This window comes from Ambystoma mexicanum, chromosome 3p (assembly GCF_040938575.1).
Source record: "Ambystoma mexicanum isolate Mex_15411 chromosome 3p, UKY_AmexF1_1, whole genome shotgun sequence".
In the NCBI taxonomy this organism is placed as follows: domain Eukaryota; kingdom Metazoa; phylum Chordata; class Amphibia; order Caudata; family Ambystomatidae; genus Ambystoma; species Ambystoma mexicanum.
The window spans coordinates 866,304,882-866,329,472 of NC_090925.1; positions in this window are offsets into that span (position 1 = coordinate 866,304,882).

The window sequence follows — 24,591 nt, forward strand, 5'->3', positions numbered from 1 at the left end:
CGAATTTCAGGGGTTTTTCGGTTTTAATTTGAAGCATAAAGGGGAGCAGGAAAGTTTTTTTTTAGTGAAGCGTACTGGTTTTTGTTAGGGCAACTGAACCATAACGTCCCCTCAACAAAGTTTTTTTGAAGTGTGTATATATATATATATATATATATATATATATATATATATATATATATATATATATATATATATATATATACATATATATATACACACACACACACACACACACACACGCGCGCGTCAATTAGTCCACTTTGTACAGCATATTCATATTAATATTTTGATCTCTGTGGCACCATGTAGAGGTTGCCTATCACCACAGTCCATTCATTCATCTACAACTTAGCGCCAAATAAGCCAGCATGTCTGGGTAGAGAGCACTGTACATTATGCAATCTCCCTTTGCATTGCCCTTCCTTGATTCACCAAACTGAAAAACCTCATGGCACATTGTCGCTAATCTGTGACACCATCCCACAGTAGTGACAGTATAGTGAATGACATATATATGTATGGAGAACAGCCCTTTGTAGCCACAGTCTCACAGCTAGTGTTTAAGAACGGTACCTGACGCGCCCATCTCTCTTTCAAAATACTTGAATTCTTTCCCTGCCCCCAGCATCTCCCCCCCAACTCCGTGTACTCCTCAGCACCCACCCCCTGAACCCCTTCTAAAAACCAAACCACAGACATTGTTTACTATCACTTGGCTTTATTCTTCTCTCGCGTGTCAGATGGTAAGATCTTCCATGCTTTTCTCTGCACTTTCTAATGTGATTTTGAGTTGGTGTGGAGGAATGAATGGACTGTGATGATAGGCATAGCTCTACGTGGTGCCACAGACATCAACAAGTTAATATGCTGTTCAAAGTTGCCTAATTTATTTGGATGTTTAAAGTTTAGTATTGCACATGTTTTTTTATATATCTTTTCAAAATGCAACCATCCTTGAGACCAGTGAAGACTCAATTACAAAGATGAGAGGCGAGCTCCCCTCCACCACAACTGAGAATGTTATGTTAAAATAAAGTTTGTTGATCTTTATTCTTGTAGTCTGCACTCTATGTCCTGGAGTCTGTCACACAAAGTTATATTGTATTTGGCATAAATAACAATTACAAAATGCAACAGTAATTAATTCACCACATAATTACACATAAAACACTCCCATGTGAAAATCGTTAAAGTAAAAAGAAAGAATATTTTTAACCTTCAATTTAAAAAATATCTAAGATTTATAATCTTTTACATTGGGAGTATGATACAATGGAACATTTTTGAGTGAATGGTGTTAAACATATAAACTAAATTGTAATGTAATACGTTGGAACACTCATACGTGTTCACCTAATCTCTACCCTGCATACTTCTAACTTTCCAGAACATTGTATTTGAAGAACATGTTTTTTATTGCAATATGTTAGGAAATGCAAGACAGTCGTACTCTGACTCGGAGGATCTCAGCTCAACTGAGGGTGGGGAAGAGAGTAGGTCATGGCAACAAGTTAGAGGAGCAAGAAATGTGCATGTGTCAAAGGCGGCTGGTTCAGGCAATCATGACCCAGTAACCTCCCAAGCAATTCTTATGCCATCCATCACCGTTTCCCTAGCCCCGTTCATGAAACTTTAAGAAACAATAAATGACAATTTCAGGGACCAATCTACATTGACGGCAATGATGAATTCTAAATTAATTTATATAGCATCCTTCATGACACAATCAAGGGAAGCTGGGAAAAGAACCTAGGAGCTGAAAGTAATACACACAATGACGTTATGGCCTTATTAAAGGAGGTGAGAAAGGGAAAAAAAACTGTTATTAAATCTATCAAAGGACATTTTGAAAGCAACGATTCAAATAAAAGATGGTCCTAGCGCCACACAGAATCCTACACAAGGAACTGGAAATTTTGTAAAGAATCTGGGCGAATGTGATGGGTCCCAGCACTGAAACAAGGAAACCATACTGGATGAACCACTTCTGTGGAATTCTGCAGCGGGCAATGTCATTGAATATATAGTCAGTAAACACAAGTCCACTAGAAGGCCGAACTACTACAACTCTGGTCAAGAGCCAAAAAATGACACACAGTACCACAGATGTGCCCCAAACGATGCCTCACGAGAAGACGTCCCAAGTGAAAAAGGATAATATCGAGGCAATAGAGCTAGAAACAGAAGAAGTTCCTCAACTTATTATATCGGAGATGATTGACCAATCGGCACAACATTTTGCAATCTTTGGCGCAAAGCCCAAACAAAAAGGCCCAGTAAAAGCAAAAATACTTCAGAGGGGAAAAAACAAAGAACGTAAAAACATGCAGACGTGTCAATTCAAATAGCTCCAAGTGTTTTTTGAGGAACATACGACTGGAAGCAAGAGACCCACTAATAAGTGTTCCAGTTAAAAACAAAAATGCTCCAGTTAAAAAAAATCTATCAAATAAAGTCTTAATTGACTTGGAATCTTCAACCTCCGAATCAGAACTGATGAACTTTCAGTGTACGACCAGAGAGCGACTTAAACATCAGTGGGGACATAGGAGCAGAAGGGGGTAATGCCCGTTCATCCCCACTATCGCAAGTTTCAAAAACTCAGATACAGGTTCTGGTCATGGAGCTGAGCCCCATATTTATTCCATTGGCAGAGAGGAGAGAGAGGGTGGAAAACAATATCAAAAGGACTGTAAACAAACAATTGGTGCAAACTATAGACAAGTATGTTTTAAAGAAGGCGAGTCCGAGGAAGAGTTCAAAATAGAATCTATTTGTGAAAAAACGAGACGTAAGCAAACACTGACCAGACAGAGATGTAATGACTCAAATATAAATTCCCAAGCGGAATATTAAAAAAGAAATGCCAATGATAGCAATTGTAACATTTTGGAGCCAGAACATATTTCAAGTATTGATGGTGAATTAATTCTTAACAGGAATAATATCCCTAGGCTCTTGCATCATGTTCCAAATTTGATGTTTATCTCCTCTTGGGACATTACAGTAGCCGAATTTCATACTGAAGAGAAACTGGATTGTGTGAATATACATATCCCCTCAAATTTGGTTTACAATAAAATGTTAATGTCGCAAACGATTTAAGATCATTTGGTTTTGGCCTGCGAGAACAAAATAAATTGACATCAATTTCTAGGAGAGGAAAAGACAGCCGCATTACGAGGGAGAACACACGATTCCACCCAGGAAATAAAACCCACATATTCAAGCAAGTTAGACAAGAGTCGGAAGTGGAGTGGGTAGGAGAAGCAGACACCATCTGCCGAGACAAGAACAACCTAAAAATGTATGTGAACACAGTGAATGGGGTTAGAAGTACCCTCTAAGAAACTAAAAAAGAGAGGAAGGAAGTCAATCTTAAGTTTACTCCTGGGATTGGCTAGCCAATGGTCTAGCCTCTGGATCTGAGAAATAGCGCCCTGAGAAGAAACTGAAATCAAATATTGTAATAACATCTTGGAATTCGAGAGGATTTAAATTTCTCTAACAATTCGGCATGGGACTGAGAGGGATCAGACATTATTTTCCTCCAAGAGATGTGGCTGAGAGAAAAGCCTGTGATTGATGGATTCTCTGTATTCCTTAACCCGGCCATAAAAGGTACCAAAGGCTGATCGAAATAAGATCTACTAACCATTATAAGAAATAGCCTCAACTGGAAGGTATTTGGAAACCCAGATCCCAGTTCACATAGCCAACATCTGATGATTGCACTGGGTAATAGGGCTTTTGAGGCTCGCGAATGGGCACTACTAATAAACATCTATTGGAACCCAACTGACATAGAAACCTCAAAAATAATAGATCAAATGACCAACCTGATAAATGAGACAAAAACGTCTTACAATAACCTGAAGATCTTTATATGTGGAGATTTGAACATTGACTGTCTGAAACACGTGATAAATGAGTCGACAAATGTGTTCAATCACCGGCATGTATCACACAGAAGTAAGACGGATAGGATAATCCATTGGATGCAAGTAATGGATGAACAGGATATACATATGCTCAATGAGAACACCCCCGGAGACATACCTGGTGCTACAACATGGCGACATGGAAACCAGTCAGCTATCTTGGATTAAAATTTTGTCTCAATGAACATCCTAGATTAAATTACCTCATTGAGAATAGTAAAGAACGAGAAAAGCGACCACGGCATACTACCGATTAATTGGAACCAATCTGTATCAATAAAACCTGCAAATTAATGACCCTCATCAAATCAGACTCAGGAGGGGAATATTATACCCTGCTCTTCAGTAGCTATATGGAAAAAAGAGCATGTGCAGGTAAACTGCACTTTACTAAAATGCATAAATATGGTCCTATATTAGTAGTGCAGAGCAAAGCTCTTAAGAAAGACCTAAAAGCCATGAGAGCACCTCCAAAGTCGATGAAAGCAGAGCGGATAAGAAGACAAAGATACCGCAATTGGTTGAAAGTTTATAAATCCACCCTTACCCAGAATGATGGTGAATTAATGCTCCAGTTGTGCTAGGGAAGAACTCCAGACACTTCTGAGAAATCATAAATAACCTAGGCTCCCAGGAGAAAGCACTGCAATGCAATCCCATCTCGGAGGATGTATGGGTGGCCCATTAGGTTTATGGTCATAAAACCGAAAAAACAAATCCGATATTTTTTTTTCGAGATTATTGTAATTCAAATTTTTTTTTCCGGTCTTTTGACTGACCACCGGCCCATTACACTCAACTCTTCAGCCGATCAAATACCTATGACATGAAGGAAAAGGTAGCCATCTACACTTCATGGAACCTACAAATGGATAAGGATGAGTTACTAGGCCTTATAAAAAAAATGCAAGTGCTTCACAAGCATCTGGTCCAGATGGCCTTTCAAATTACATACTGAAAACAAACCTGGAACATTGGGCTGACTTCTGCCTCACCTTGTTTAAACACGTTCCGACGAATGCCAAGATTCCCCCCCTCCTGGAAATGTGCAATTTTGGTTTCCGATCTTTAAGAAGGGGGACTGATTGGACCCAGCTAACTACCGGCCGATCGCCTTATTGGATGTGTTGGGGAAACTCTGTGGCAACTTTACTGAAACACCTGAAGAACTGGGCACAGAAATCTGCCAATTTTGATAAACGACAGACCGGATTTGTGAAAGATGTTGGATGTAATGTTAACCTTTTATTACTTAATGCTTTAAAAATGTGAGCGTTGAAATTTGGAAGGCCACTACATCTAGCCTGAATTGACTTAAAACAGGCCTTTGACAGTGTGGATAAGACTTCTTTATGGCATAAATTGAGAGCCTGGAAGTGCCCAGAAGATCTTTTGTCACCAATAATAGCTCTACATACGGATACAATGATCCAAATAAGGCTAGATAGTGCGGACCACTTATCTAAGAGGATTGCAACACAGAAAGGGCTGAAGCAGGGGTGCTTGTTGGCGATGGCACTATTCGGTCTTTACATTTCAGACCTAAAAAATGTTTTAAAGCACCCTCAACCTGCTTTCCGAGAATGAATGGTGCGCCCTTGGGCTGGTTGATCTACGTGGACGATCTTGTCCTACTAGCCCAAACACATGTAGGCTACAAAGAAATTTGGAAAGCCTGCAGAAATATACAGATCAAAATGATTTAAAAATCAATGTAGGGAAATCCGAAATTGTAGTGCTACAAAACTTGAAAGGAAGAAAAAGAAGTTGTTTCGCTGGAGCCTGGGAAAAGGACTTATGCCAGTAGTGAGGGTCACGAATACCTGGATATTTTCATCAACTGTAACAGAGATAACAATCCCTGGATTATGGAATTAAGAAGGAAAACTAGTCGGAGGGCGCAGGCACTAATAATCCACAAGAAATATGGGAAATTCTTGTTGTATTTATCCTATTCTACAAGCAAAAGGTTATTCCAGTTTTGACATACGGCGCAGTCGGCCATAACCACATCCTGGGAATTGCTGCACTTGTAAGAAGGCCACTTCTGGAAAAAGATACTGGGCCTTCCTAACTTGTCACCAACGTGGCGATAAAGTGGGAGTTGGACCTTGTCTCCGTGTATGGGAGGGTCATGTGGAACTCCCTCAGCCTCTATAGGAAATCAATTATTGAAGACAGCCTGGCACAATTTGAGATCTTCAAAGAAAAGCCAGGATTTACCCAGGACGAGGTAATGAGAGCCTGGTCTTCACATTGTAAACAAATATTAAATACCATTGATTCATGTGATCAGCAGCTTAAAACCAACCCCGCAAAGTGAAGCAAAAACTGTGGTGTGAGGACGGAACCATACAGAATGCCTAATACGTTTGTCCAAATTGAGATCATTGTCAAAAACAAATAGCAGATTTCTGAATATAGTGCCTAAATATCTGACAGAATTCCCCAGCAAAGCTGAGAGAAATCTATTTCTTATATTCAGGTTGAACATCATAGACACGAAAGAAGTTCTTTTTGCAAGTGATCAAGGGGGAACCTTGGACTCATTCTGTAGATTCTGTAAAGAGCGCACAGAAAATCTACATCACTTGCTCCTGGGCTTCGACTTGCTTAAGACACAGAGACTAAGACACTTGGGGGACCTACTTAGGAACGCTCTGTTGGTAGACTTGGAGGAGTGGTGGGAGTGCTTCTGTTTCGGAAATGATTTTAAGCTAATTTGTGGATTATCACATTTTTAAGAGACGTTTTCCCGGATTTAAAATAGGAAATGGGTGGAACAGAAAAGAAGAAGTTATAAAATAAAGAGTAGCACCTGTGGTGAGACTCTAAAAGAGAAGGGGACTGGGGGGTCCCCCAAGTGATTTGAAGGGGAAGGAATCTATGACAGAAGGGTGTGTTCCTTTTCCTGTTCTTGCTCTGTATTTTATTCTTTTTAGTTTCTTGAAGTATATCATTTGTTTTCTTCTTTATTGAGCCCTGGGCTGTGCTCTATATCATTTTTGGAAACTTAAATAGTATCTTTAGATTTGTATCTGTGTGATGTAAAGTGTAAGGTAAAGGTGTGTAATAAACTAGATATAGATATTTGCAACATATTGGGCACATGGTCCCAATGAGCACATCAAATGCAGCATTGTCACCGAAAACCATCATGCCAAGTTGAGAACGTACAATATACACAGTCGGAGATAGACAATTGCAAAAACTAAACCAACACAACAAAAGAAAGAAGGTGGGGGCTGGGTGGGGCTTCTTCAAGTGGGGGGGAGTAGAAATGTCCCCTCCACGATTCCCACTTAACCCCTACCCTCCAATACTGTTAATGGTTGCTCCCCCCTTTCATTAAATCCCAGGATGCCTATTTTAAAATGCTATTTTTTTTGCCTATGCTGCATTTTGCATATTCAAGGTTTTTGGTCGCCTAATTCTTTCATGTGACTTTTTATTATGCTTTATCATTCTATATAACTTGTGCGGTTACAAAACAGGTGATCTACAGACCTTACGAATAAAATGAAAAGCAGATGGCAATGCAATCGGATTGGAATCCATTGCCACCTAAAGGAACGTCAAGTACCGTCCGTTACAATGTTTCCCTATTTTTATCATCGGCATTGCACAGTTACATTATTATTCTTTAGGACAGACAGATGTGGAATTCCAGGCCCGCAAAACCCGCTTCGTAGAAACGTCTTCTTTCAAAGGATGAGTTCAATCGTAACACCTGTTATTCAACGCCCACAAACAATCATGATAGCAATGGGCATTCTATACATTGCTAGTGTAAATAATCATACTATTCTGACTTCAGGCTTTCCCTAAAGGGAATCCAGATACAATATTGGCACATCCGTGGCTCAGGGTGAGAGGGAGGTGGAACTGTCGCCCTTTCCGTCTTCATGGTGGAAGGAGATCAAGTTAGTCCACGTATTTTTTTATTTTTATGTTTCTTGTTTTATCTCTTGGAATGTGTCTGACTTTTAAACCCCTCCCTTCCGGACCTTTTGGATGTTGGAAGATCAGCGCCAGGCACTCCTGCTGCCACCTGTCCATGCTGTGGCCGGACGGGTCCTATTTTAGGCTCCACTGTATCTCTGAGCCCTGCTAGAAAATCGGCTTTGGAATTTAGACATGTACACATGCCCTTTCGTTTGAGGGCTTCCTCTGTGTTCAGAGCCTTGAGGCAATCAAGGGAGCAGCGCGAGCTTTAAATGCCATGCTTATAAAGGTACATTCATGCAGCAAAGAGAAGGGAAACAGGTATTCTTAAAAGTATTTAACTAGGACTTCATGTCAACCATTAATAGAGCAAAGGTGTGGGGCCAAAAAGGAGGTCAATGAAATACCCCATGACGGAGTCATACTAGCAATGGGTTTTGATTGTGTGTCCTTTTTCAGAAGTGGGTGAAATGTCCAGGAAGATTAACAGACACACAAAAAAAAAAACATTTACGCAACCATTCCTCTAACAGCGCCTCGATGCCCGCGGGCTGTGTGAGCGCTTTAAAAATGCAAATAAATAAAATGTATTCATAAAAATGTGTGTTATTCATGTATATACAAAGTCTTATTGGCTGTAAGTATATTACTAATAAAATGAAAATGAAATAATCCCCATTTTTGCAGCCCATAGTTCTCCATCGGGATTTGGAAGTTATTACCTAGGGTGGTAATTCGACCCTTGGTAACTGCTCCATGTTTTGGGGGGTAAGCTAGAGTGGGAACTCCTCCATTTTATTTCCAGTCTCAGAATTTGGCAGTGTTGTAAAATTGCCAGTAAATCATTTACCAGCAAAAATGTGCCTGCAAAGGATGTACTACCACTTTTTTAATTCACCGCCAACTCGTAATGAGGCCCTATGTATCATTTTTTAATTTTATTTGTTTATTGGTTATGTGTAATGCGCACTACACAGTACAAATGTGTTTCAAGGCGCATCAAGAAAAGGGGGATAGCGATGTGGAATATGGTATAAAGCAAAAACAAAAACGTTCTTAAAATGTCTTGAAACATTGGGAATGGGCAAGTGCTAAAGCAGGAAGCAGGGGAGAGGGGGAGTAAGGGAAGTGCAGGGAGGGGAAGAAGACAAAACAAAAAACAAACAAAACGCTCTGACTAGGTCGTAAGACGATTTAGAACATGCAAGTGCTGAGACATGAAAAGAGGGGTAGGGGGCGTAGGGGAGTGCAGTAGGGGAAAAAGGGGAGAGGTACAGTAAATGCAAAAAAAAAACATTTACAAGTGCAGGAACAAGTAGGTAAACTGTATTAAGGAAAAAACAGACATGCAATTATGACAAGCAGGTGAGAGTGACTGCAGACTGAAATCCTTGCCTCAGGGAAGAAGGGCTACATCAGGCATGCAGACAGCAATTAAGACTAAGCAGGTAAGAGTGACTACAGAATGGAAAAGCCTCGCCTCGAGGAATCGGGGGCTCCATCAGGCTTGCAGGCAGGCAGGCAAAAGCATTGCAAGGTTTCAAAGACTATCAGTGGATGCAGGTATGTCAAATGCAAGACACAGCAAGGTTCCAAAGTCAATCCAGGGGTGCAGGTAGGTGTTTCAGAGCACATCAAATAGCTGAAGAAGTTTACAGGGAGTGAAGGTAGGAAGAACAAAACACAGCACAGGGCAGTGAGCTGAAGTCAGGAGTGGTTTGGGGGGTAAATAGCAAGAAGCCCCAGGATGTGAGCGAATTACCAAAGGGTGCATGTAAGCAACAGGGGACACAGCAAGTCAGAGCAGTGGTTGCAGCTCGGAGAAGGTAAAAGGGAACATCAATGTGTAAAACCAGCGTTGGTAGACAGAAAGGAAGAAAAGGGGGGGGGGGCAAGGCAAGTGGAAACTAAAAGGTCGCCAGCAAAAATGGTAATGATTGCTAGGTCGGGAAGCAGAGGGCTGTAAGTGACAGGGCTGTAGGAAAGCGGCACTGGGAGGGGCAGTGAAGCGGCAGTGTGAGTGCGCACAAGGCATGACGACTGCTGTGGCGAGAGAGAAGGTCGGTGAGAAAGGAGAGCTAGGTAAGAACAAGCACTTGGAAAGGGGCGGGTAGCGGGGAGGCCGCCTTACCTTGCATCTGCAGATTTGAAAAGCAGCACATCAGGTTGGAAGTGGGAAATACTAATGTGAAAAGGAGATGAGGGAAGTTGAAAGGGCCCAAGTAACAACAAAAAAGTCTTCTTAGTTTACTGGAAAAGAAAGTAAGAAGTTGAGCAACATCATTGAGGTCAAGTACAAAAAATGTTAAATAATGTGAGTACTCATTGGGGTCATTATGAGTTGGGCAGTATTCCGGTGGTAAATCTGCCAGAATACTGCCCAATGCAATTGGTATCCACCGGATTACAAGTGGCGGTGGCGGTGTATGCCCCCATTTTTATTTATTCCATGCTACAGTAATTGTGACGAAAATAGGCGGAAAATCGGTGAATCCTCCAACTTTCCGCATAACGCATAGTTGGACGGTGCAGTAATGCAGCAGTAATGGTATTACCACTGCATTTTTACCGCACCGCCCAACTTGTGATGAGGCCATGTTTAGGGCACAGATCACCTTTGAAATATGACAGTTTTTTAAGTGAAGCTGCCAACGCAAAGCAAGGCTGTAATGTGCTGTTCTAGCCTAGCAGGGATAGCAACTCCACCTTCAAATGAATAATAGAGTAAGCAAATGAAGGTGAAGTTTCGAAAAAATATGAAGGGATGGGCGAAAAAGCCCTGCAGATGGGTATTGGGTGTCTGGTACATGGCAGGTATGGAACCTCAATTTCCGGTAAGAATTTCTCTTTTTGAACCTTTCTCATTTTCAATTAGTTGGCAATCACCAACAGCACACACGATTACAACAATGAACAACAAAGCAATAACAAAACAATCCATCTTTCAACTTCCTATCCAAAACTAACCATTAAAAACTAGCTGAAAATCTTCTTCCAACGGTTTCATTTTTTCCGCTTGTGCTAAAAACAATACCAGCACAGCTAAGGCAGAGGACAAACCCTCCACACCAAATAGCATCCGGAGAGAATTGACCGAATCGTGTTCTACAATAGAGCCGTCGTAGGTTGTGTGAAAGGTCATTACAATAATTGACGTCCTAAAGACATATTTAATAGGTAGTACTACTTTCACTATCTAGATTAATCCCTTTCAAGTGACAGTTCAACAGCTGACTTTGATGCACCAGGCTCGAAAACTAGTAAGGTCCTACAAATACATTGTTAAATTAGCTGGTAAATCGGGCAGTGCGGACTGCGCTTGTGGTCTCCTGCACCATATTTTGATAATTCGTTTGCACGGCCTGAAAAAGGCCCCTGCTTGAAATTACACCCAGGTTACCACCATGTAAAAGCAGGGCAACTGTCGTTACAGTAAGCGCCTATGGATTTTTCTTGTTCGTTACAGTTGAAAAAAGCTGGTGGTATTCCACTGGGAGTGAAGCCTCTCCACTGGCACCAAAAGCAGATGTCCCTGCCATAACATGCGCATTGCTCAACAGACAAGACCAAGCCTAGAAGGAGCTTGATGTTTTCTATATATGTATCCATGTACAAAAAAAAAAACAATTGCAGGAGCTGTGCCGAGCTTCACCCATCTTCCCTTATTCTAAGATCCCTCCCAAAAGAGTCTTTCAAAGTAATCACCAGTTACCGACAACAAAAGAAAGATGTTTTTTTCTTCCCTCCTTCTTGGGAACATTATTCATACAAAGGCAGTCTCTTTGTCTTTATCCCTTTCACTCTCTTTCACTCTTTGCAAATACCAAACGTCAAGGCAGTTTGCTGTCCACATTCCCACCAATTCAAACGATTCCTTGTGCAGTTCAAACATTTTTGGGGGGCCTCCCAGTCACCGACAGCCTATGGGTCTGCTTCCAAAAAGTATTTCGGCTGATTCCCTCTTGCTGGTCTACCAGCTCCTCCACCTTTCCTGCAAGTCCTATAGATGTTTCTGGTTCTCTGTCATGATCCACAGATAAAGCTGGACTTTCTCTTCTACCAGCAGAGAAGGCCAGATGAGATATTCTGACCCCAATCGCCATAGAAAACTTAGGGCCTTATCTCTCTTGCTTTGTGTCCCGATGTCTTATCTCTTTAGTAACGCCTGTTTCGGTCCTCATTTACCCCACTTTATAAGCTTGTTCATCCTTCCACTGTGGGGTTAACCCTTTACTCCTCTTGCGCAATGTGGGCGTTGTTGTTCCTTCCTGCTCTTGCTAGCTACCGCCTCAAGGGCATGATGGGCTGCCCTGGCTCTAAAACTCCTCCTGGTATGTCACGATTAATTAGGCAGTCACTCTCAACTCTGGGAGGTCCTGTATTCCCAAGCAAGGTGGCACGCACCCAAAGTGCTTCGACGGATTCAACTTTATTGAGGCCTGTAACTCAACTCATTTCGCACCATCCCAGGAAATACCCTCTGTACCACCTATGAGCTAGGAACCAGGCCGGTGTATAGTGAGAATATATATTTATTTAAGTTTTGGCAAAGAATCATAAGCAATCACAGAAACATCAACCACCAATGCTGTGGCACTACACAATATCACACATTCAAATGTCTTGCACCAATTGACTGACATAGATTTAAAGGACTTTCAGTTGCTATAAGACACAGGTAGAACTTTGAAGTTTGCAGTCACAATTTACATCAGATTTCTTGCAAATTAACCAATAGGAAAACTACAAAACATAAAGTGATTGCTTAGTTTGGCACTTCTTTCTCCCCGCAACCCCCACCCTCCAGGCATCAATTAGAAGATATGACCCCTCTGATCTGAAGGAAAGGTACAGGGAGTGGAAGCACAATGGCTTGACCGTGGGCAAAGATCTGACAGATGCACCTGACGGGCACAGCGCCGATGACGTCGACGCCTTCAAGGGTTTTGACGATTTTGCAGACTTCGGCGGAGACTAAGACCGCGACCTGGACCTGGCACCTCTCCAGTGATCACCCAATGCCTTGTCAGAACGGGGCCTCGAAGGTTCCCGATGTTTATCATGCCATCCACCTGGGCCCGAAGGCGTGCAATTATCCGGCTGAGACGTTCTCTCCCGGCTTCGTCAGAAGGCGCGGAAGGAACTGTGCCCTGGGACTGAAATAGCTGCAACAGCTGCATCCGGAAAGCATCCCACTCTTCCACCGATTTGGTGTGGCAGCTCACCCTCTTTGGGGAGGCGTCATCCGAAGAGGACGAGGAAGGCGAACAATGATGCCGCTTCCTCGACCGCCTCGACGAAGACGAGTGGCGTGAACCACTGCAGGACCTGGTCCGCTTGGACTTCTTCTGATGAGGAGACTCCCCCCCCCCCCCCCGACTCGTCGGTCGAAAGACCAGCCAACTTAGATGGACGGGGCTTGGACACCGTGCCTACCTTCAATTTCCCCTTTCGTTCCCTCAAGGCCTTGGCAGTAGACGACTGGCCCTTGGAACAGTCATCCGTAGCGTGACACTCGCCAAGGCACCACAGACAAATTCGATGCGGGTCCGAGATCGACATATTGGACCCGCAGTCCCTACATTTCTTGAAGCCAGACCGCGGGGTCGTCAGGGTAGAATAAGAAGACATAATACGGTAACTTCACAGTAACCATGAGGCGCGCCGAGTTTTACAAAGAAAACACGTTTGTGGAAAAAACGGAACTGAGGCTACAGGTGCCGTGCGTGCTACTTAAAACATCCGATGACGTCACCCTCCATGGAGGCCTTCGAGGGACTTCAACCTGACGCCATTGACACAGGGTGCCCTCTGCTGAAAAAAATTCCGAAGCAACGCAGATGTGGATATTACATGTCATAGATGAGGAATATGTTGGAGGAACATCCAGTCAAAAGAACGTTACCAGTTGATAAGTAACTTGTTCTTCTTTTGGCCACTAATGCACAGTTAATGGGGAGACCTGATCGTACAGGTCAAATCTGCTGGCTGTGTTATCTGCAAATCCCACGATTTGCATCTACTTCTCTGTATATTCTTTGTATTTATAACTGAAAACCAGAACTTCTTCCCCTGGAGGTCCTCAGCCAAAGGTCCTGAGTTCACATTTTCAAAGGCACAGAGCTTTAAGTTCAGTGGGGGAAAACACCAGCTACATCCATACTTCAGAAAATACAGCTTTAAATCGACAAGATGTGCTTACATGTAACATTTTAGCATTATATCTGGGCATGTGGTTTAAAATACAATCTTTCTTTTCTACTATATTAGAACAAAGGTAGATTCATTATTGATCTTATGCACACATATAGGCCATAGTTAACACAGGAAACTAGAGTTCACTGCTACAAAAACAAAATATGCCTTTCTCTTTACAGGCTGTCATTTCATATGATGAAAATGAAGTCTCTTTATTCCTGATTGTTAGAAAAGATTTCTCCTTACTGCACCTTTCCTTCCATCGTTATGGAACCCCAAAACCTTTTGTTTTTATTTTCAGTTCTGTTATGGGGAAATGATATGTCCTTCAGGCTATCAGTACTGGGAAACATGGTTTCCCTTAGTCTTGTTACTATGTTACTACTTTTGGTTACTTTTGTATCACTTGTGGTAACCTTTTATCATTGTGCAATGCAGCTTACACTGCAATGCAATGGGGTGCATTTTTGGTTTGCCGTAGGCTAACTTTTCCCCACTTTTTGGGGAATTTCATTTTAGCTTTACCGCGTTTACCTCATTTGGCTTCTGGCTACTGGTCAAACATGGCCATGCCAGGAGATTATTTGCCTGTTTTTTTGCCATCTTGTTGTTAAGCCTTCTTCCTGGCCTCATAGGCCAGGACAAACCTTATAAGGACTCTTCCAGTGTCCAAGAAAGCAGAAGCCACAAACTGGTTTCAGTATGTCTGAGTGGTATGCAGGAATGTTCCCACTAGTGGTCCCGATTGGACCACTGCTGGGGTGTGTGTGTGGGCTAGTTCTGCTATTGGCTAGTGGGAGCTTCAGTTCTTACCTGGCTTTTAGGATAGGAAAGGACCCCTGCACCCATTCTTCAGAGATCCTATGGAAACCTGAATGAGCCAAGTATCCTATCCAGCTGCGAGACCCGCAAAGAGACCTGAGACCCGACTGAAGGAGGCCTGGCAACCAACTTCTGCTGCTGTCCTGGAGGATCCCTGTCTTGCTCTTGATCTTTAGTTGTCCTGAGAAGGAGCCGTGACCCTTCGAGTGGAGGGACCATACATTCCCCGACGTCTGCTCATTGCTCTGCCAAAGGAAGCCTTCGGAAGTGCCCTGGAACTGTCCTGTGGCTGACCAGCTTTGATTTTGGGCTGAAACTTGGGGGATCCTTGGCTGGCCCTGAAAGACTACCTCCTGCAAAACTTCGGCATCCTAGCATTAAGGGGATGAGATAGAAGGGAAAGTCCAACCATGGTGGCTTAGTCCTTTTGCGTCGCCGTGCGCAGTGACCACCCTCTGAAAATTGCTTCCCTGACCCGAGTCCAGTCCTAAGAGGGCTGCTGCATCGAGCTTTTCTGCATTCTTCGACCGAGAGTCCTTGCAACAGTAAAAGACACCAACTGGAGATAAGCTGGAACCTGCAACCCCTGGGAATCATGGACTGTGGCTTTTGGCGGGAAAGGCAATGTTGGACGCTCTTCCTTTGTTCTGCCAAGGCTGGTGAAGAATTGGAGTACAGGGGGTAAGTTACAGAGTTTCTAACCTACCCCTATACTGCCATTATAAGTCAATGGGTTTATAATAAAGCTTATTTCCAACACTTTTGGCTTTGCCATTGCTTGCTTGCGCAAGACATCTGACTGTTAGGGCTACTTTTGGGCATTAGTCTAACTTGAACCCTAACCTTAAGAATCCTTCACTGGACCCCTGAGACCCTAGCTGCATTTTCTCCTGCATCCTAAGCTCTGTGGAACTGTATGTAACCTGACCTATTGGGCATAAGGCCCCAGGCAATTTAGGGCTAGACAATTTTAGATAGGGATCATCTCTGTGGACCTTTTTGTGCACACTACTTGTCTAACCTTTCCTTTCAGGAGTTTCTGATTTGTAATATGTCTTATAACCAAGTGAATGTATATATGTATTTAGTTTGATAGTGTTGTGTGGTACATCCACCTGCCTGTAGTCATTTTTTATAATGTGTTTCGGCCATAATTAAATAACTTTATTTGTATATATCCTGTCTAAGTGTAATCTGTGATTCCCATCGTGTGACCTCATTGTGGACCCTTTACAAGCTCACCCCCTCTGAAGAACTTAGCCTAGACCCCCTGTCACTGCTACCTAAACTGGTTTGGCTACAGCTTCCCAGAGTTGTTCCTGTCGCAATATAGGTTGGCCTTGTATACATCTGTCCACCAGGCCAGAGTATAGAAAACCAGTTCTAACGCTAATAAACGCAATCTGTCACTTGACTTTATTTCTTAAATGTCAGGCATCATTCCCCCCTTTTATCTTCCAAATGCATAGTGATTCAAATGTGTCTTTTCTTTCCATGTGCACTGCTGCACTTTTACATCTGTCAAAGGTGCCTTATCCCAGTTTACCCAAAGTCAGCCTCTGCAGCACCCATGTGACTTCCTATTTGTTGGGCATATCCATCAGTGTTCAGCTCTCAGGTAGATTGCACTTCACGTACGCCCCTGTCCATTTTAGTGGAGTTGGCTAGGCCCAATTCTTTCCATTTCACTAGGCCTTATGTCGAAAATCACTATTTGTACTGCTTTTATATTTCAATGGAACTCCACATTAGCCAGATTCACTCTCACAATAGGGGCCTAGCATGGCCTCTGCATCTCTGTCACTCTGGGGCTGTCTTTTCACGCCACAGGTGTCTCCTTTTTACCGACTCCTGGTGTCTTCCTCCTGACATCTTCCACCAACCACCTCCTGATGTCTTGCACTTGTCACAGCCTGATGTTCCTCTCCAACTGCATCCTGGCATCAGTCTGGGCATAACCATCCCATTCGGGGTGGCCTTATCAAAAGATGATGGCTGGAAGGTTTTGAATTAATCATAACCACTGATACAGCTATGGGCAACCCTCCAGACCCTCGTTTTCAGCCCCTGCCAACCCATTACAGAAGGGATTACACAGCACATGGCAAGTGTGCATGGGTCTTCTGACCAGGCCCCTCAAGGGCCATTAGCATTTTAACATTGGCTGTGACTGTCCTCTCTTCACTGGCAGAGGCTATGTGAGCCTAACCAAGGGAACCTGCGCTCCCCTCGCTCCCACGACCACTCCGACCCCTAAGCTATTGTCCACCAGTTTGGGCATGTCCCTGCCCCCCTTGGCCACCTCACTAGAAGCTCCCAGAACATTGCGGGATATTTTTGCACATCCCCCAAAGTCGTATCACGACCTTTCACTTGTTCTTGTACCCTGTTCAGGATTCATGGCTTGAACTAGTAGTATTAGCAATAATGTAGCTATTTCCACTTTGATTTTACTTTCAGTTGCATTAAGTTCCAGTTAGAGATGAAATGCAGCATGAGCTGTAGCTCTCGAAAGGCGTTTACCTTTTTCCAGAAAATACTTCTTTCTTGAGTGCTTTGGTTTGTCCAAATGTCACTCTCATACAAAATGACCAGCATATAATTGTTATGGTACACGTCCAGCAAAGGATACTTCATCAGATCCTGAATAGCATCTTAAATCTTGTGAGACCAGAAACTAATGTCTTGGCTCTTGCAAGTGTTGAGGACGGGTGATAAGGCCATAAAAATGTTGGGAGTGTAATACAATCCCACATTTCTACAGGGCCTCATTACGAGTTGGGCAGTATTCCGGCAGTAATTCTGCCCAATTGAATTACTGTTACCACCACTTGGTTCAGTGGAATTACTGCTGGATTACAAGTGGCGGTGGTGGTGTAGATCCACATTTTGTATGAGTCCATAGGGCTCTATGGGGCTTTTTTGAGGGAATTACCCTGGCAGTAATTACGCTGATTTAGCCGATTTTTAGCAGAGAGTTGGACTCCAGTACGATGCTGGAGATTAAGTCCTCCACTCCAGGGTCATACTCGTAGTATGGTGGAGCGGGAACATTAGCTGTAATTCCGTTACCGCCAATTTATTCCTGCTCTGTCATACTTGTAATGAGGCTCATAGTTATTTACCTGTATAATCAATTTCGAGTGCCTATTTCTTGGCTACACTGTGGGGTCATTACGAGATTGCCGGTAAGCCACTGATGGTTCCGGCGGCTTACCGGCAATCTCGGCTTCCCCCTTCCACCGCGCGTTATCCCGGTATTACTGGGATATTGTGGGTGGTGGAGTAACAGTAAGTTCCCATCCCCATGGAGTCCCAGTGGGAAACACTGAAGCACTGGCTCTATTCAGGTGCAGGTGTTTCAGTGAATTATCTGCCAGGAGGGTCCTGAACTACCTGCAGGTCAGGCCTGCCGGTAGTTCACTGCCCCTACTGGCAGACTCGGAGTATGGCAGTCCAGAAAAGGTGCCGGTACACCTTGTCAACAGCACCTTATTTGCGGACCAGCATACTCGAAATGAAGCCCCTGTGTCTCCATCCGAAGACCATCACTTTTATTTCGATGTTAATCCCTGCCTAATTGTTTCGATGTTAATCACTGTCTTTTTTTTTTAACAAGCCTTATTTAACATTTTCTTCAGCTATAATCCCAATAATCATTAATAAACTGTCATCAACAGATGATGCATTAAAAAACAATAATATAAGGAAGTGAAAAGAAAAGAAAGAAGGTAAAGAAAACACTGTCACAGTATAGTAATAATACAGTTTCAATGTCAGGATCACAACAGGTCAAAGTTTCGAAACATCTGGGTTTCTGAATAGCCATAATCTTTTCCATGGCTAACGGCGACCAAATTCTCACCCACTACCGAGCCATAAATGGGCCTTCCGGCTGCTTTCAAGCAGCCGCTAGTGTAAGTCTGGCTGCCAGGAGAAGCTGGGTGACCACCCTTGATCTCAACGCGCCCATGGAGTAATGCCCCTCCTAATACGTATCCCCCCGTATTACCACCTTAGCGTCCCATGGCAGCTCAACTCCTGTGATGTCTTTAATATGTGAAAGAATATCTTTCCAATAAGCCTGTGAGGTTTAATAATTCCACCATAAGTGCCCCACTGTGCCTTTTTACATGCATCCCCTCCAACAGGAATCTCGGATACATGTGTTCATACCATGGAGTCTATTTGAGGACATATACCAGCCGAACATAATTTTGTACACACATTCCTTGAGCCCCATGCAGCGAAAAGACCTGTGTGCCTTTTCCCAAATATGGGCCCATGATTCAGGTTGGATCTCCACTCCCAGGTCTCCTTCCCATTTTTGCATGTGCGGTCTGGAGCTCGTAACATATCAATGTTTGATTTTGATCGTCTCCATCCCAAAAAATGTACTCTAAGCCTCTGGGTTCCCTTGTATCCCCATTCCTTATCTCCCCATTAGAGATCCAATGATGAATTTGTATGTAACTAAACCGCTCTGTCTCCCAGAGTTTGAATTTTGATTTACATTCTTGGAATGTGAGAGGTTCCGAGTTCTTGTAGAGGTGTCCCAACCTAGGTTTCCCTTGAGATTCCCAAGCTTTAAAAGGCACTTTTCATCATCCCGGGATTAAATTCTGGATTTAACAAAATCAGGGGTTGAGTTTCCTCCTGGCCCCCACCACTCCCCAGGATCTTTACCATTCGTCTTCACATCCCAGTAATTTAAGAGAAGCGGTTGTGGTGCTCATTAGTTGGTCACCCTTTTCTCGACCATGGGGAGACAGAAAAGGCAAGCTTTCCAATGGGATAATGGTCCTCTCCTGTTTCACCTGCAACCATTCTTTCGGGCTTGTGCTGACCCAGTCTAATAGTGCTCTAATGAGAGCAGCCACCAAATACTGCTTCAGAGATAGGACACCCAAACCACCCTGAAAAGGTGAACGCAGAGGGGTCAGTCTATTGATGCGCAGAGCTTTCCCCCATATACACTTCAAGATAGATCCCTGTAAGTGAGCAATGGGACCAGAGTGTACGTTAACAGGAAGAGTATGAAATAGCAGCCTGGGAATGATCAACATTTTTACCACTGTTACCTTACCCAGCCAGGAGATATGCTGCTGCTCCTAACGTTGGTGATCCTGTTCACATTCCTTAAATAAGGCAGGGAAGTTTGCTTTGTGTGGGTTTTCATGTTTTAGGGTTAATACAACTCCCAGATAGTTTTATTTATTTGTTTTAGATCCAAGGAAGCCGAGTTGGCCTACCCGGTATCTGGTTACATTCTCGAATACATATTTTCTAATTGCCATTTTTTCCAGGAAAAAAAAATGGCATTTTTTTTTCGCTTTTTTTTATTTTATGTTTTTTTTGTTTAGTTAGTAAAAAAAAGTGTTAAAAAAACGGGGATTTGGGGGGAACCCCTCCATTTCAAAAATAAAATTTAAAAAACTATATCAAATTTATTTTTACGGCTAAATTGTGTAGAGAAATTGGCATTCGAAAATATTACATTCGAAAATATCACTATAAACCGTCCTACCCAATCCTGCCATGTGTTGTCCTGAGGCTGAGATATTAATCTGTATGGATTTATTATAATTAATATTAAAACCAGAACGCCTCCGAAATTTTTCAATGAATGCTATTATTAATTATAACTGTTCTTTTGTAAACATGCTTAATACCAGCAAGTGGTTTCTAAGCGTGGGATCGGGATTCAAACCTGTCTTGCCCTGCGTTGTATTGCTTCCAAGACAAACGTGTTGCCCCTGAGCTTTCCTTACTCCCTTATAGCTGTGAATAAGGATTTCTTTGGGTTGGCAAATGGCAGGATTACATCATCTGGATATAATGCTATTTTATGCTGTCCTGTATGTATAACAACAAATTTGACCTGATCATTCTCCCAAATTTGCTGCGCAAGCAGCTCCATTGCCAAGACAAATAATAAAGGGGAAAGAGGGCATCCCTGCCACGTCCCACATTTGATTGTAATTAGATTTGTATAACCTTTGTTCACTTTTACCCTGCATAATGAGTTGTTGGACTGCCTGTCAAAAAATGCTTCAAGACGCCAAAGGGAAGAGATGGTGGGACTTCCTTGACAGTTGGTGCCTATGTGTGTTGACTGGCAAGCATGAGAAATGGAATTGCTACCAGGACACTTGGAAGAGTGTCTCTAAATCATCCATGATAGATTATATTTTTGTATCTGAGGAATTGTGGACTGCTGAAAATATTCTTAAAATAAGAAATGGTTTTCCCAGCGACCATTCTAAATTGACAGTAGAACCTAGTCTCCTTAATAGCTGGGGACCTAGGGAAAGAATGCAGGATGTTATTATAAATAGGGGCAAACATCGATTGATTTGGGGACAGTACGATATACAAGAATTCAATAATAAATTGGAAATGGACATTTTTGGTGATCGGAGAATTCTTGTAACCATGTTGGTTCTGTGTCATATCTACCTATACTTATAAAAATGTTAAAACCGAGAAAACCTAAATTATAGCCCTGTTATTCAATCTACTAAAAGGGAGTACAGGAGAGATGTTAAGAAAATTGTCCGGATGGGAATAAAAACCTGGTGAGCCAAAAAAATTCAAACAGAGCTCTATAAGAACAGAATTAAGGCTCTAAAGGCATTTGCCTGCCAAAAGGATGGGGAAGAAATGTCAGCTTGTATAATTGCGAAAGCCGAAACAAATTATTGGAAACTAATTAAATCGACTGATGACAAACAGAGCGTAGTTCAAACAAATCCCATTCCGGAACTGACATGGCCATCCCATTATGCAAAATTGTATAATCAACCAACAGGCTGCCTGATGAAGTAGGGGAGTCTTACGCTAGAAGAGTGGAATCTAGAACTCTGTCACGTAAATCGAAACCATTATTCGATGCAGTAGTAATTCCAGGGCCCCTGGCCCTAATGGGCTGTGACCTTGTGCTGAATATTGGAAAAACCCACCTATTAACCTTTATGGTGGGCAAAATCGGCCAAGTTGATAGTATGAAACATCTAGGTTTGGATATATTTAGTATCCCCGGGAAAACAATGATAATGGAAGGCTCATATGGTAAAGCGCTGAAGGCAATTGCACAAAAGAAAAATGTTAACTGGAAATATGGAAAGTTTTCAATCATTCCTCTTTTAAAATTTTATAAAGCTAATATTGTGCCGATGTTGATTTATGGCCTTGAAATCCACCATAGTTTGCTAGATGAGGATTTCTATCACTTAGAAGCATTCTTATGGAAGAGAGTACTAAATTTACCTCAGGCCATCCCCATCAGCGTTATTAGATTTGAATTGGGGCTGTTATCCATCGAAGCCCACATTGTATGGAAGAGAATCCTACTGTGCTATAAATGTAAAGACCCCCGTCGAACATGTTGTTTGCTGATTTTAAAGAAGATGTGGACTGATTAGATAATATTTTAGTAGCCAAAATTGCGGAACAATTGCAACATTGGGGACTAGATGGGGATTTCTTACAGGAAATTCAGGGAGTATATAAACAAAGACCGTGGCGCACTGACTGGTGTAGAACTCGATATACAGTGAGTGGATGTGAGAGGTACCAGAACTTAAACTGGGGGTCACAAAAAAATGGTAGTGTGTGCACAATACCTTTGAAAATCTCCCTCCTGGAAAATTGGTTACACATTGCTGGGATGTAGGCTTGATATTCTGCCTGCTAGGGTGAATTGCTTTAGATGGAGGGAGAAGGACTGTTAGTCCACCAGATGTAGATTCTGTTCAGAAGACAGCTAAACCCTTCAACACCTTCTTTTGCATTGCCAATCTTTAACGACCCAGCGCACAGCCTGCTTCAGAAAACCTACCAATCTCTATGGACAAAATACAGGGAAAGTCATTTGGGATGTGTGCTGGTCCAGGATGCCTTACCAGCTGAGTAAGTCCCTATTTCAATATTTGTGTATGACTAAACTGGTAGATTTGGAGTAGACCGTTAATAGATGTTGGCCATGGGCTAACATGCATGAACTGTGTTGAAGGCTTAATGGTGTATGTTTTATTTTATGAAGAGTTGTATTTTTTTATGTGTTTTAATGTGATGGACAGAATGTACTGTAAGTAGATTGTGGTGAATTTGTGTAAGGTTTTAATTGGTTTATAAAACTGAATGCACAATAAACAAATACAAAATAATAAAAAATGTAAAAATTATCCTGGTGGGAGGTGTGTGAAAGCTGGACAATATCATCTTAATAAACCCCAGACCAAATCTATACGCCGCCAAGACCCTCTCCATTGATGGCCATACTAAGCTATTGAAGGCCTTGTTCGTGTCTAAGGAAATGGCAACTGCCTCTTGGTTCATGCAACCAATCAATTCTATCAGATTGATCGCCCACCTTATATTGTCAAAAGTGGACCTCCCCAGGATGAACTCTGTTTTGTCGCCATCAATAAGTTTGGGCATCAGAGCAGAGATCCTATTGGCCAAAATCTTGGTGTACATTTTGGCGTTGCAGTTAAGCAATGCAATGGGCCTATAGGATCCACAGTCTGCTGGGTCCTTCCCAGGTTTCAGGATTATGGATGTCTTGTACTCCGCCACTGAGGCAGAAACTTTCCCTGTGAGTCGAAAGGAGTTTAACATTTTCACCAGGTTAGGGACCAATTGTGGGTGAAGGGTCTTGTAAAAGCTAATGGGAAATCCACCAGGACCCGGGTCCTTGTTGTTTGGAAGATGACGGATGACTTATCCACCTCTGAAGCTGTTATCGTGGCCTCCAGGTACTCCATCTCTTCTTCAGAAATGTTAGGGAGTCCCACAACATTCAAAGCAGCCCTCAGATGGGTCAAGGGGAACCTCCGTTCCCCCCCATTCTGAATATTACCCGTGGGGTCCCGCAGTGCTTGCATTCAGTTTCTCATTTGGGCCTGCATCAGTTTTGCTACCAGCAGTTTTATTATCCTTGTCTCCTTGGAGTAGTAGTATTGTTTGGCATATAGCAGTGATTGTGCTGCCGCACCTGCATGTAATGCCTCCAATTTGGCCCTCAATAAGCTAAGTTCCCTAACTTCACAGTAGCCATCCGTTTGTGGTCGTCCTATCTAGTTTTCACTTCCGTCTCCAGAGACTCCCTAAGTTAACCTTTTCGTATAGCACCCGGCCACCATCTTCCCAATCAGTTCCCCCTTAAACACTACTTTCCCCACTTCCCATACCATCCCAAGTCCATGTGCCCCAAATTGTTTTCCTTAAAATAGTTACCAATGACTTCTGCCATTGTGCCCCTAATCACTTGATCCCTTAAAGCTTTGCTGTTTAAATGCCAATGGCCAGCCTCATGGGAGTAGGGCAAAGCCCCTCCAGTGTGAGAGTGATCAGCGCATGATCCGTGAGAAGAGTAACCTCAATCTCTATAACGCACGTGTGGTGCACCAGGGTCAGAGCAGTGAGAGACATGTCTAACCTTGAGAACAATTTGTGCGCTGCCGAGTTAAATATGTAATCAAGTTCCTCCTGGTGGTGGAACCACTAGGTTTTTATTATATCTAGCTCCCGAAGGAATTTTGTGAGAGCTCTAAAATTACATTGATCAGTCTAGGAGGCTGTGGATGTGTTATCCATCTGTGGATGTGTTGTCCATCTGCAGATTTATCCCACAGTTGGTATTCCCTCCAATTATGAAATCCCCAGATCCGGAGGCTTG